General features: G+C 42.1%; 1 protein-coding gene across 3 annotated transcripts in view; it reads left to right on the top strand.

Annotated features, from left to right (window-relative positions):
* LOC122557414 (mastermind-like protein 2) overlaps positions 1–12,642 on the top strand; it is a 495,777-nt gene that overhangs the window by 422,554 nt on the left and 60,581 nt on the right. The window lies entirely within an intron of this gene.

Genomic DNA, 12,642 nt, shown 5'->3' with positions numbered 1-12,642 from the left:
ATTTGTGTTCAAAGGTGAATGCTTGGCTCCTAAGACCCCAGAAATTCCAACGTACTTGATAGCCATTGTAATAAATGACCCCGGGGATAGTGAACTCTGCAGATGTTGGCGATGTCAGGGTTGATAAAGTATGGCGCTGGAAAAAGCACAGCATCTGAGGAGCAACAGAGTTGATGTTTTGGGCTTAACCCTTCATCAGGACTGGGGAGGGTGAAAGGGGCTAAGAAATAAATGGGAGGGGATGGGTGAAAGTAGGAGGTGAGTGTGATAGATCAGTGGAAAGTGTGAAGCGGATAAGTGGGAAGATGGACAGGTGGGTCAGGTCAAGAGGGTGGAACCAAGTTAGAAGGTTGGATCTGGGATGGGGTGAGGGGGGAGGGGAGATTTGGAAACTGGTGAATTCAAAGTTGAGGCTATGTGGTTGTAGCCTCCTGAGGCAGAAGATGAGATGTTCCTCCTCCAGTTTGCAGGTGGCCTTGTTTAGGCGGTGGAGGAGGCCCAGAATGGACATATCATGAGGGGAGTGGAAGGGGGAGTTGAAGTGGATGGCTACAGGAAGATGGGATTGGTTAGTCCGTACGGACAACAGATGTGGCCTGAACCATTCCGCAAGTTTGCGCTCGGTCTCTGCGGTGTACAGGAGACTACATCAAGAGCAATGGATGCAGTAAATGAGATTCGAAGATATGCAAGGATATCTTTGATTTTGAATGATCCTTTTGGGTCTTTAGGGGAGGTGTGGGTGCAGGTTTTGCACCTCTTCCAGCATAAGCGGTAAGGTGCCAGGTGTGGAGAGGGGGTTGGTGGGGAGTGTGGACCTAATGAGGGAGTCACGGAGAGAGCAGTCCCTTTGGCATGCAGATAGGGGTAGGGTGGGAAATATATTTTTGGTAGTTGGGTTTGGCGGTAGGTGGCAAAAATGTCCAAAGATAATACAATGGATTTGGATATTAGTGAGGTGAAACATGAGGACCGGAGACAGGATTCTATCCTTGTTGCAGTTGGAGTCTGGGGTTCAAGCATGGAGGTGCAGGAACTGGAGGAGATGCAGTTGAGGGCATTGTTGATAACAGTGAAGGGGAAATTAGAGTTCTGGAAAAAGGAGCTCATCTGGAATGTCCTGGAGTTGAATCACTCATTCTGGGAGCAGATGAGGTGGAGGAATTGGGAGTTGGGGGGTTTGGAAGGAGTTGTATTCAAGGTAGTTGTGGGAGTCTGTGTGTTTGAAGTCGATGTCAGTGTTAAATTGGTTGCCAGGGATGGAGAGGTCGAGGGAGGGGAGGGAGGTGTCAGAGATGGTCTAGGTGAATTTGAGTTCAGGGTGAAAGGTCTTGTTGTAGTGGATGAACTGTTCAAGCTCCTCGTGGGACACAAAGCAGCGGTAATACAGTCATCGATATAGTGGAAGAAACAATGGGGGATGGTGCAAGTGTAACTGTGGAAGCGGGACTGAAGAGACAGGCATAGCTGGGACCCACGCGGGTCTGGTTTGTGGGAGGTGGGTAGGGTGAGGACCAGTTCTGCCAATGGAATGAGAGTATTGATGGAGGGAACTGGTTGGGTCAGTGGGAGAGGAAAAAATGGAGGACTTTGGGGCCTTCCTCATGGGGAACATCAGAATGGAGGGACTGCTTATCCATGGTGAAGATGAGGTGTTGGGGGCCTGGGAATTGCAAGTCATGGAGGAGAGGACGGCGTGGATGGTGTCTCAAATTGGCTGGCACATCCTGTGAGGAGGAAGTCAATGTTCCCCCTAACCCAGTAGCCATAGGTTTTGAATTTTGTTATGTGGCATCTCTAGATTGCAAAGTACATGTTTTTACCGCTTGCGAGTTGAGTTTTAGCGTACATACAGCACAGATGTATGTGCTCCAAAAATGTGCAGGTCAGGTGAATTGGCCATGCTAAATTGCCCGTAGTTTTAGGTGCAGGGGTAAATGTAGGGGAATGGGTCTGGGTGGGTTTTGCTTCGGCGGTTCGATGTGGACTTGTTGGGCCGAAGGGCCTGTTTCCACACTGTAAATAATCTAATCTAATCTATCTAATCAGAAATAGGCCATTCTGCCCAATCTGTCTGTGTGCTCCATTCGAACCTCCTCTTTGTCGGAACCTGTCATCATAAGCCTTTCTCCCCTCTGTTTTACATGTTTGTTTAACTTGTCCCTGGTAACTATGGTTTGGCAAAGATAAATTTAAATGGAGCATTCAATTTTCATTAACTAGATTGAAAGTATGTTTCCTAGTGCGAATGCACATTTTTAAAAAAAGAATGAATTCTCTCTGCTGACTTCATCAGCTAATGTGTTACTCCCTCCCTCTTCACCACAAGGCCACTTCCCTCCATTAAGACTCCATTTAACTGGGAATTTGGATCGTCCAGGGTTGAGCATTGCTGTGCTCTGTGTTCACTCTTATTGTTTTTAAAGAATTGATTTTGCCGAAGTCGGAGTGAGGTGACTATGATAATAGTTTAGAGCAGCTAAAAGTGACAGTACCATTCAAGGAGCTGGCAAAAAGTAAGTCTTTTGGCTAATGGATTTTCTGTCATCTTTGAGCAGTACTTCAATGTTAAAATTTGGTGGAAATAACAATACCACTGTGCCATTTAGGGACTTCTGACTTGCAAATCTAGGAATATTGATGGCAAGATTTCTTCAATTATCTTGCAGGTAGTGTTGCTTGAAATATGCCAGAAAAAATAGTTAGTCCTAGTGTGTTTTGAAATTCCCAAACACCTGCTTATTGAAGAGTACTGTGGTATCCTAAGGCTTTCAGTTTAACAGACTGGCTTTGAACCGATGATACTGATTGAGCAAACCTGTTTTACAAAGTGAGAAGCAGATCTTGTATACCCTCTAGAATCTGTGGCTCAGTGGTAGCACTCACATCTGAGAATAGAAGACCACGAGTTTGAGTCTTTGCTCTGAAGGTCGGTACATGTCATGCAGGCTGACATTCCAGTGCAGTGCTGAAGGAGTGCTGTGCTACTGAAGGTGCTGTCTTTTGGATGAAATTTTAAACTGAGCCACAACCTTCCCTTTTGGCTGGATGTAAAAGAAGAGAAAGGGAGTTTTCTCTCGCCCCCTCGCCAATTTTAAAGCCTCAATCAACATTTCCAGAGATAAAAATGTTAAAATATGTAAATAGTTGCTAGATTAGACTTTCATTTCCTCAAATGCTGAAAATTAAGTGGTGATCTAATTGGCATGGTTTGAAAGATGATCAAAGCCTTTCATATGGTAGATAGGGATAAACAATTTTCCTCCATTGAGGAGGTTTACTGTAAAATTACACTCTGGCTGATCAGGGATGATGTTAAGAAGCACTTCTTCACAGAAAGGTAAGTTGAAATTCACCAAGGTTCCTTACATACCACCTTCTAATCTCATGACCACCCCATGACCATGGCCATCGAGAAGAACGAGGGCAGCAGTTGCATGGAACACCATCCCCTACAAGTTCCCCTCCAAGCAACTCACTGTTCTGACTTGGAAGTATATCATCACTCCTTCAGTGTTGTGGGATCAAAATCCTGGAATTCCCTCCCTAAGGGCATTGTGGGTCAATCTCTAGCACAGGAACTGCTGCAGTTAAAGAAGACAGCTCACTACCACTTTCTTGGGAATGGACAATAAATGCTGGCCCAGCCAGTAATGCCCACATAGAGTCATAGAGTCAGAGAGATGTACAGCATGGAAACAGACTCTTCAGTCCAACCTGTCCGTGCCGACCAGCTATCCCAACCCAATCTAGTCCCACCTGCCAGCACCCGGCTCATATCCCTCCAAACACTTCCTATTCATATACCCATCCAAATGCCTCTTAAATGTTGCAATTGTACCAGCCTCCAACACATCCTCTGGCAGCTCATTCCATACAAGTACCACCCTCTGCATGAAAAAGTATCTTTCCCCTCTCACCCTAAACCTATGCCCTCTAGTTCTGGACTCCCCGACCCCAGGGAAAAGATCTTTGTCTATTTATCCTATCCATGCCCGTCATAATTTTGTAAACTTCTATAAGGTCATCCCTCAGCCTCCATCGCTCCAGGGAAAACAGCCCCAGCCTGTTCAGTCTCTCCCTGTAGCTCAAATCCTTCAACCCTGGCAACATCCTTGTAAATCTTTTCTGAACCCTTTCAAGTTTCACAACATCTTTCCGATAGGAAGGAGACCAGAATTGCATGCAATATTCCATCAGTGGCCTAACCAATTTCCTGTACAGCCGCAACATGACCTTCATTTAGTATCTTCCCCATTTTCTGTGGCTCCACACAAAGGCTGCCTTGCTGATCTTTGACGGGCCCTATTCTCTCCCTAGTTACCTTTTTGTCCTGAATATATTTGTAAAAACCCTTTGGATTCTCCTTAATTCTATTTGCCAAAGTTATCTCATGTCCCCTTTTTGCCCTCCTGATTTCCCACTTAAGTATACTCCTACTTCCTTTATACTCTTCTAAGGATTCACTCGGTCTATCCTGTCTATACCTGACATGTGCTTCTTTCTTTTTCTTAACCAAACCTCAATTTCTTTAGTCATCCAGCATTCCCTATACCTATCAGCCTTTCCTTTCACCTTGACAGGAATATACTTTCTCTGGATTCTTGTTATCTCATTTCTGAAGGCTTCCCATTTTCCAGCCGTCCCTTTACCTGCGAACATCTGCCTCCAATCAGCTTTCGAAAGTTCTTGCCTAATACCGTCAAAATTCCGGGTGTCCTTGGAGAAGGAGCACGTGGTGTCCACCAACACCCTGGAGTTGTTCAGGGAGAGGTGGGTGCCGCAGGGAGTGGAGTGCATTATTTCCCCCTCCAACTCTATTTTGATTTAATCCCTGCCCTCCCCTTCATTGTTTGATCACACAGCATTGCCCTTTGATGTGAAGGGCACTGCTTGTCACTGGCCACTCGGATGTTTTCCTATCTTCCTGGTGGTGGAAATTGAATAAAGATTCGTGCACCTTGTGTCTCTCACTGTGTCTCACACCTGCACATACACACACCATGGGTGCTGGGGAAAAATAAGCACTACCGAAGTTAGGTGGTAATGTGGGGGTTTAAAAAAAAGAGAAAAAATACCGTCAAAATTGGTCTTTCTCCAACTTAGAACTTCAGCTTTTAGATCTGGTTCATCCTTTTCCATCACTATTTTAAAACGAATAGAATTATGGTCACTGGATCCGATGAGTGGATTTAAAAAAAAATCCAGAACTGTCTGTCCTCCAAAAGGAGATACAAATCAACTATTATTTAAATAGATAGGAAAATAGGCTTGAATGGACTCTAGTTGTTCAATTGTTCCCATCAATTTCTACTAATGGAATCTTACTGTGCACTCACTGATTGCTGTGCTTCCTATAGTGGTGACAATCTCCCTCCAACTCTATTTTGATTTAGTCCCTACCCTCCCCTTCACTGTTTTTGATCACATAGCACTGCCCTTTGATGTGAAGGGCAGTGTTTGTCACTGGCCCCCTGGGTGTTTTCCTATCTTCCTGGTGGTGGAAATTGAATAAAGATTCGTGCACCTTGTGTCTCTCACTGTGTCTCACACCTGCACATACACACACCATGGGTGCTGGGGAAAAATAAGCACTACCGAAGTTAGGTGGTAATGTGGGGGTTTAAAAAAAAGAGAAAAAATACCGTCAAAATTGGTCTTTCTCCAACTTAGAACTTCAGCTTTTAGATCTGGTTCATCCTTTTCCATCACTATTTTAAAACGAATAGAATTATGGTCACTGGATCCGATGAGTGGATTTAAAAAAAAATCCAGAACTGTCTGTCCTCCAAAAGGAGATACAAATCAACTATTATTTAAATAGATAGGAAAATAGGCTTGAATGGACTCTAGTTGTTCAATTGTTCCCATCAATTTCTACTAATGGAATCTTACTGTGCACTCACTGATTGCTGTGCTTCCTATAGTGGTGACAATCTCCCTCCAACTCTATTTTGATTTAGTCCCTACCCTCCCCTTCACTGTTTTTGATCACATAGCACTGCCCTTTGATGTGAAGGGCAGTGTTTGTCACTGGCCCCCTGGGTGTTTTCCTATCTTCCTGGTGGTGGAATTTGAATAAATATTCGTGCACTTTGTGTCTTTAACTGTGTCTCACACCTGCACAGACACACCATGGGTGCTGGGGAAAAAATAAGCACTACTGCACTTAGGCAGTAATGTGGGGGTTAAAAAAAAGAAAAAAGAAAAGAGAAAAAAAAACAAAGGATAAAAAATAAGCACTAAAAAAAAATAGTGGTGACAACAGAAATGCTTAATTGGATGCAAAATGCTTTTGAAAAGCCTGTTTCAGTGAAAGGCTCTAAAATGTTGTTTTAATTTCTTTCTGTCTCAGCCAGAAAACTGCTTTCGTAAATCTCCAATATCACAGCAAAAGTAATAAATTATGACCATACTGTTGTCACTTTAAAGTCCACTATCTCAAAATCAATTAATAACCCTCGCACCACAGATTAAGTGCTTTGAGCCACAGTGAATGAAAGCACGGTTGTAGAATGCAAATCCAAAACTGGTGGGCTATACACGAGAATGGAAATTCTGCTGAACACTGGTCATTTTTTTTCTCTCTCTCTCATCCCCAATGTCTGGGCGGTAAGTATTCTTTTTCTGGGAATGACTCAAGCAGACCAGCAGATAGGTCAAAGTTCACAGCGAGGCAGAGATTTGTGGGCGAAGGTATGTGGAAGGTAGCCAGCTGGAGAGGGAACAAAAAAGCCATGAAATGTGATCTCTGTAACAGGCAGTGGAAACACAGCTAGCAGCTGTTGTATGGGTCCTAAACTTTTTTTTGTGCGTGTGTTCTTGTTAGTTCTGTGAATGGAAAGATGTGCATTTTGTTGTAACACAAATACGCTTGTGTCAGTGCAGTTTTCACTACATGTGTTAACTGAGTGGTTCCAAACAGTGTTTGGCCTCTGTGTTTCAATCTACATGGTTAAAAATGCAAGTGTACCATCTCAATGAGGTAACTAAGGATTTTTTTTAGCTGCAGAGACCTCTGTTGTCTGGCAGTGTAGAATGAGTGAGCTTATGTTTAAAATATTCTTGCTTCCTTCTAGGCTTTTAAGGAATATGTAACCATGTTGAAGATGTTCAAATTAAAATGACATTTTCCAACACATACCCCACCCTGTTTCCAACGAATACCCCCAATCTGTGCTGCCCCTTTCCTTTCAGATTTTGGACTATTATAACTGGCTGTTGTGTATCCTTAAATTATGGAGTAAATCTCCACAGACCTGCTCGAGAGAGAGAGAGAGACACACACACAGACGGTTGGGGAGAGAGGGAGGGACGGCAGAAGAGAGAGACATTCAACCAGAGAGAGAGAAAGGGAGCCAGAGTATGAAGGAAAGGCAGACAAGGGTGAGACAGTCGGGCTGGTCATGGAGGGAGGGAGTGAATTGAGAGGAAGAGAGATGGAATGGAGACAGAAGATTTAAAAACCTGGATTTGATTTCAAAGGGCTGTGACAATGATAATGCCAGACTGAGCTTTTGAGAGTGTGCGCAGCTTCTGAACTACAGCAGCAGCCCCTGCAGCTAATTGAGTACCTTTGAATAGGCGAATAAAGGATGATGAATCAGTGCTGTCTCGGAGCAGTGAGCTAGACGTTTGGTTTCAAGTTTTCTCACTGGTGTTAGCAGTGACTTACTTAGTGGTCATTTGGTTGTTTTTCATGTATAGCAATAGTACCCCAAGGCGCTGCACTTACATTCCATGTATTGATATTAAAAGAACTGCCACTCAGCAGAATCAGAAAACATCGACAAATCTTTCAACTTGGGTAAATTCAAGAACCCTGAAGTTGGCATCTGTCCATCTCTGGTGATATGGACTGCACCCATAATGTAGGTCACTTCTGGGTGGGACATTGTGAAGACAGTTATTTTCTAAAGGATAATTAAAGGTGTGCTTTGTCATCATATAAAAAAAAACAAAAGTGTATTGGCCTGCTCAAAGAATATTGTTCTACTCCCTCAACCGATAAATCCTCCAAAAAAAATGACTTCAGACTCTAATAAAGATTGTCACGCATTCTGACATTGCTTTATTCTAAACTGCTGGTGCCATGGGAAACTTTATACCAAAAAAGCCACTCTGAGCAGACTGGGTAAGTAATGTTTGGAGCCAGTTGTTTTGCAGCACTAGATCAGCCAGTTAGAATATTGATGGTGGCTGACACCATGACCTACAGGCTTGATGAGTAGAAAGATTCATTGGCTCACAAGCCAGCTATCTTGAGGGGTATTCAGTGTTAGAAAAGAGCAGATTAACGAGTTGCCAATACTTCTATGTTGCGCTGCCTCCTGCTGACTAAGTGACAGAACACTCATGATCTTGAAAACAGCAACAAAGTCTTCAGTTCATTAATACTCTTTCGCTCACTTTCTTTTCTCCCACTCTCTCCTGTTTTCTATATTGTAGCTTTCCCATACTTCTAATTTTCCAGTCTTTTTCTTCGTTTTACTGTTTTTCTTCCTCTCCTTCACTAGCACTACCTCGCTGAAGGCTGAGAGGTGAAACCACAGTGATACAATGGCTGACAGAGCAGAAAGCTCATCCACTGGAGGTCTGAAAGCTGATAGTGTGGAGGAGCTCCTTTCAAAAATAACTTAATTTTCAGTATTTCTTTAATTATCCTTTAGAAAATAACTGTCTTCACAATGTCCCACCCAGAAGTGACCTACATTATGGGTGCAGTCCACTATCACCAGAGATGGACAGACACGACCTTCAGGGTTCTTGAATTTACCCGAGTCACATCTATCTGACAGAAATGACATTTCCAACCCTTAATTTAATCACACGAAGTTGTTTCGCGCAAATGTAAACTGAGGAGCCCATAATCTTGTTTGGCTGGATGTAAAGGCAGAGTGATGCCTGCAGTGCATGTTAAATTTCCACACTGGTAGAGGTCACTCTGAATTCCTCACCTCCTCAACCTTACCTAGAGTACCCCTGTGATGACCCTCAGATTAAATTCACTGCCAGTCATCACTCTTTCTCATGAGAGCACGGTCTATGGTCCTCCAAGGCTGTAGTGACTCACTGACATGTGCCAGTGAACCTATTGTATCCACTTTGGTGTCACACTGCCCTGGGAAACCTAATCTAGCTTAGCAAGGATAGTCAACTAAACCAGTGTGTAATATCAGTTCTCCAAAGCTTGAGTGCAATCATTTTTGTTAAAGAAATAGTTGAGTATGTTTTTTAAGACAGCTAGAAAGAATAACAAAACAAGGATTGTGCTTTTCCAAGTTTGTAGCTGAGGTTTGTTGTTAATAGCAGAAGTTCCAGAAATATTCCAGCAAGGCAACATTCTTATTCCAATGACGTGTCTGATTAACCTGTAGCAAGTTAAAGCCACATCAAAGTGAAATGAGATACAAGCTGGCAAACTCTCAGAAATATGTAGATCAAAAGTTTTTTCCATTTCATCTAATCTGTTTTTAAGCAACTGAAAATTCTTTAGTTGAATTGCTTATTTAACTAAAGAAAATGGGTTTGTACATGAAAAACATTTCTCAAAAGAACAGGCGCTATCTACAAGCAAATTGAAATAAACAGTCTTTTTGTAAGAATTTAAATGTCAGCAGTACTTGGAATGAAAATGAGTTCCTTTTTGACAAAAAAAAGTTTAAAGTTCGTTTTCACTTGCCGCAGAGTCATTCTTCAGCTGATGGGAGAAAGTGAAGCTGGACTTTTTGGAGAAATTCTGTGTAAGTGGGAAAATGGTAGTTATTGTAAACAGAAACTTGCTCTGGTTCATGAAACCTCAGTTAGTGAAGAGGATGCAAAACAGACATGGTTTCATAAGGCTGTGTAGGACCTTTGTACCAATGTACTGAGGATGAATCAGAGTTTAAATATCACTCCAGCTTTCAGTGGCCTGATTTCACCTCAGTGAGACATGTATTATGATCTAATTTTTTGTTAGTAAATGGTTGGGCCTGTGCATTTTACTTGAATTACTAGAAGTCAGTGAAAGAAATCTCTATTTTAGTGAGCAAAGCAACAGAATTGTTATGATAATAAGCCCTTGTCGAACCCAAGGTTTCAGAATGACTTCCTGCACCATCTCCCTTACAAAATGAAGTTTGTTTCTTCCTGCCGAGTCAATGAACAGTACACACTGTTTAATACCTGCACTTCCTCAAATTGTATTGTGAGGTTTTCATTCTTATTTATTTTGCTTTGGCACAACAGCATAATTGCTTAGATGCCAAACCTATTCAACTGTGCTCTTCTCACAGTATTTACTTGGTGTTAAAATTTACGGAAAAATCAATCTCATTGGTTCTTGATGGTCCAGCCAATCACGCTGCCAATAAAGAATTGAATCGAAACATGATGAAACGTTGAGGCTAAAACTCTCAATACTGTTCTGTGAAGGTTTAGAGTTTCCCCACAAACCCCTCAGGACTTTCATCAATCGAAGGTTTTTCTTCAGGAGAGATATGTGGAATAGGCCAGCAATTAAGGTGAAACACTTCAGTCTGCTGATATGAAAATTGGAGTTGTGGTGTCCATAAACAATATTTTAATCAGATTCTATTTCCACTGATCTGCGTTTACCTTCTTTTCATTGGAATGGAAAGTGATTTTATTCAATCCACATCTGAGCTGAATCAGTCTGCAAAAACTTTTGTCTGAAACCACTTTGGAATCTTGCCTTCCTTTCTTGAAATGGAGACACAATTTATTGTGTTCACAGAATATTTCTGCTTCATGCTGGGTGGCACCAGTTCTCAATTCCTAGCATCCTCTGGGAGATTCGGGGGCATTTGAGTTGGCAGCAGTGTCACTGCAACTGGTTAAAAGCTAATTGAGACCCAGAAAACAAGGAGGTAAGATCGTGAATGTTGCAGGTTAAGTTGACTGCCTTCGAATTGTATTTGGTGACGACTGTACTGGTATGTGCAGAGGACATGGAGAATGGATTGTGTAGCAAATGTTTCTTTTTCAACCATAAAAATAAATTGCAAATTTTCTGTATAGTTCAAAGTAAAAAACATCACAACTATAGTGGTGGCTGGAAGTTTTTTTTTTAAAAAGACATGGTATCAACAATGCCCAAAGGTAAACTGCTGGACCAAGGATGGCAAAAGCTCAACTCTGTTTGTCTTTCTTGTTATGTGCATCAGATCTCCAAATTTTTCACTGTCTCAGGAGTGGTATGTGTGAATGAATAGCCATAACTGGATCGATGTCAATATAGTCAAACCTTGATGCCATGTTTTTTAGCAATGATTTTGCTATATCTGCTTTTAATCAGGCAATGTTACCTAAGCTTAGTTACCCATTTTAAGAGAGGCAGTGTTTCTGTATTGATTCTCATTGTGCTGTTTCTGTAACTCATTGAGCACGGCAGAAGTGCCAAATGCAGTGTCATATCTAAATTATCTTTAACATATGCATATACAAATCCTGAGTCGTTAGTTCTGACCAAGTAGGCAAGCATTTCAAATAAGTTGGGTTGCCAAAGATTCATTCGCTTTCTAACTGGGGCCTAGTTGAGTTTACAATTGGTGTCCTCCTATATCAGTGATGGCTGTTGCCCCAGATGTTGACTGCTGTGACTATTCCCATGTCCAGGGTTGCCTTTCAGAACCCACTCCAGAAATTAACTAGTCTAGACATCTAAATGCTGCCCAGGTTAACCCTGTAATAGACAAGCCTGATACCTGATCACAGGTAGGAGCAGTGTAGAATCAGGCACTGGGAATCAGTGATTGATCACAGGTAGGAGCAGTGTTGAACCAGGCACTAGGAATGCACAGAAATTACCAGCAGAGGATCTGGAAAGTTCACATTCCTTGCATTCCCCTCTCTGCCCCTTTCCTTATGAATGACCTTGCTCCTTTATTGGCCAACTCTGTGTTGGGTCCAAGGCAGGAATGATGCTCTCTGCAGCTGTGGAGCATTCACATAGAAGCCTCTTTATGCTTCTGTTAACCAAGGAAGAGCTCAGCGACTCTCCATTTGTCCTGATTGGCAGATGTTCGGATCAGAGCCCTCCGGCAAGAAGGGGACTATTTTGAGAAAGTGGTAATTTTTTTTGTATCGAAATAAGGATGTAATGATGATAAAAGTCATGAATTCAGGTGTTAAATTGTTTTAAGTGTATTCTGATGGATCCATGCACACTGCAGTTTTGGAGATTTTCAGTTTTGCTCATGAATTGAATTTAGATCAATATGTACTTTAGCATCAGCAACATGTGCATCCTAGGATTATGACTCGAAGCATTGTAAAACTTAGATAATTGAAAGTCAGAAGCAAACTTTGCTGACTAGAGAGTGAACATATTGGGCTAGTTCAAGAGAGCTTTTCCAGTGAAGTTTCATGAGAAATATGTTCTGCTCTGTGACCATTATCTACTTAAACATTTCAAAAAACAGAACAGTTTGACAGCATCATTTCATGGAAAGAATTGATATGCTGAAAGGACAGATGCCAGCTTCTAAACATCATTAGAGAGAAGTATTTGATCTGACTGGATTGAATTTTACTGTGCAACTGGGTTTTAAAGAACTTAAAATTCCAGGAGAAGTGCATTTAATTTTCTCCATGAAATAACTTTTATGTTGGGAGAAGGTGGGGAGCTGGTGTGCATGT

This window comes from Chiloscyllium plagiosum, unplaced genomic scaffold (genome assembly GCF_037043375.1).
Source record: "Chiloscyllium plagiosum isolate Xiang-an unplaced genomic scaffold, Cpla_swu_hap1 HiC_scaffold_11, whole genome shotgun sequence".
NCBI lineage: Eukaryota > Metazoa > Chordata > Chondrichthyes > Orectolobiformes > Hemiscylliidae > Chiloscyllium > Chiloscyllium plagiosum.
The sequence above is the reverse complement of the archived record's forward strand: the minus strand, read 5'-3'. Positions and strand labels throughout refer to the sequence as shown.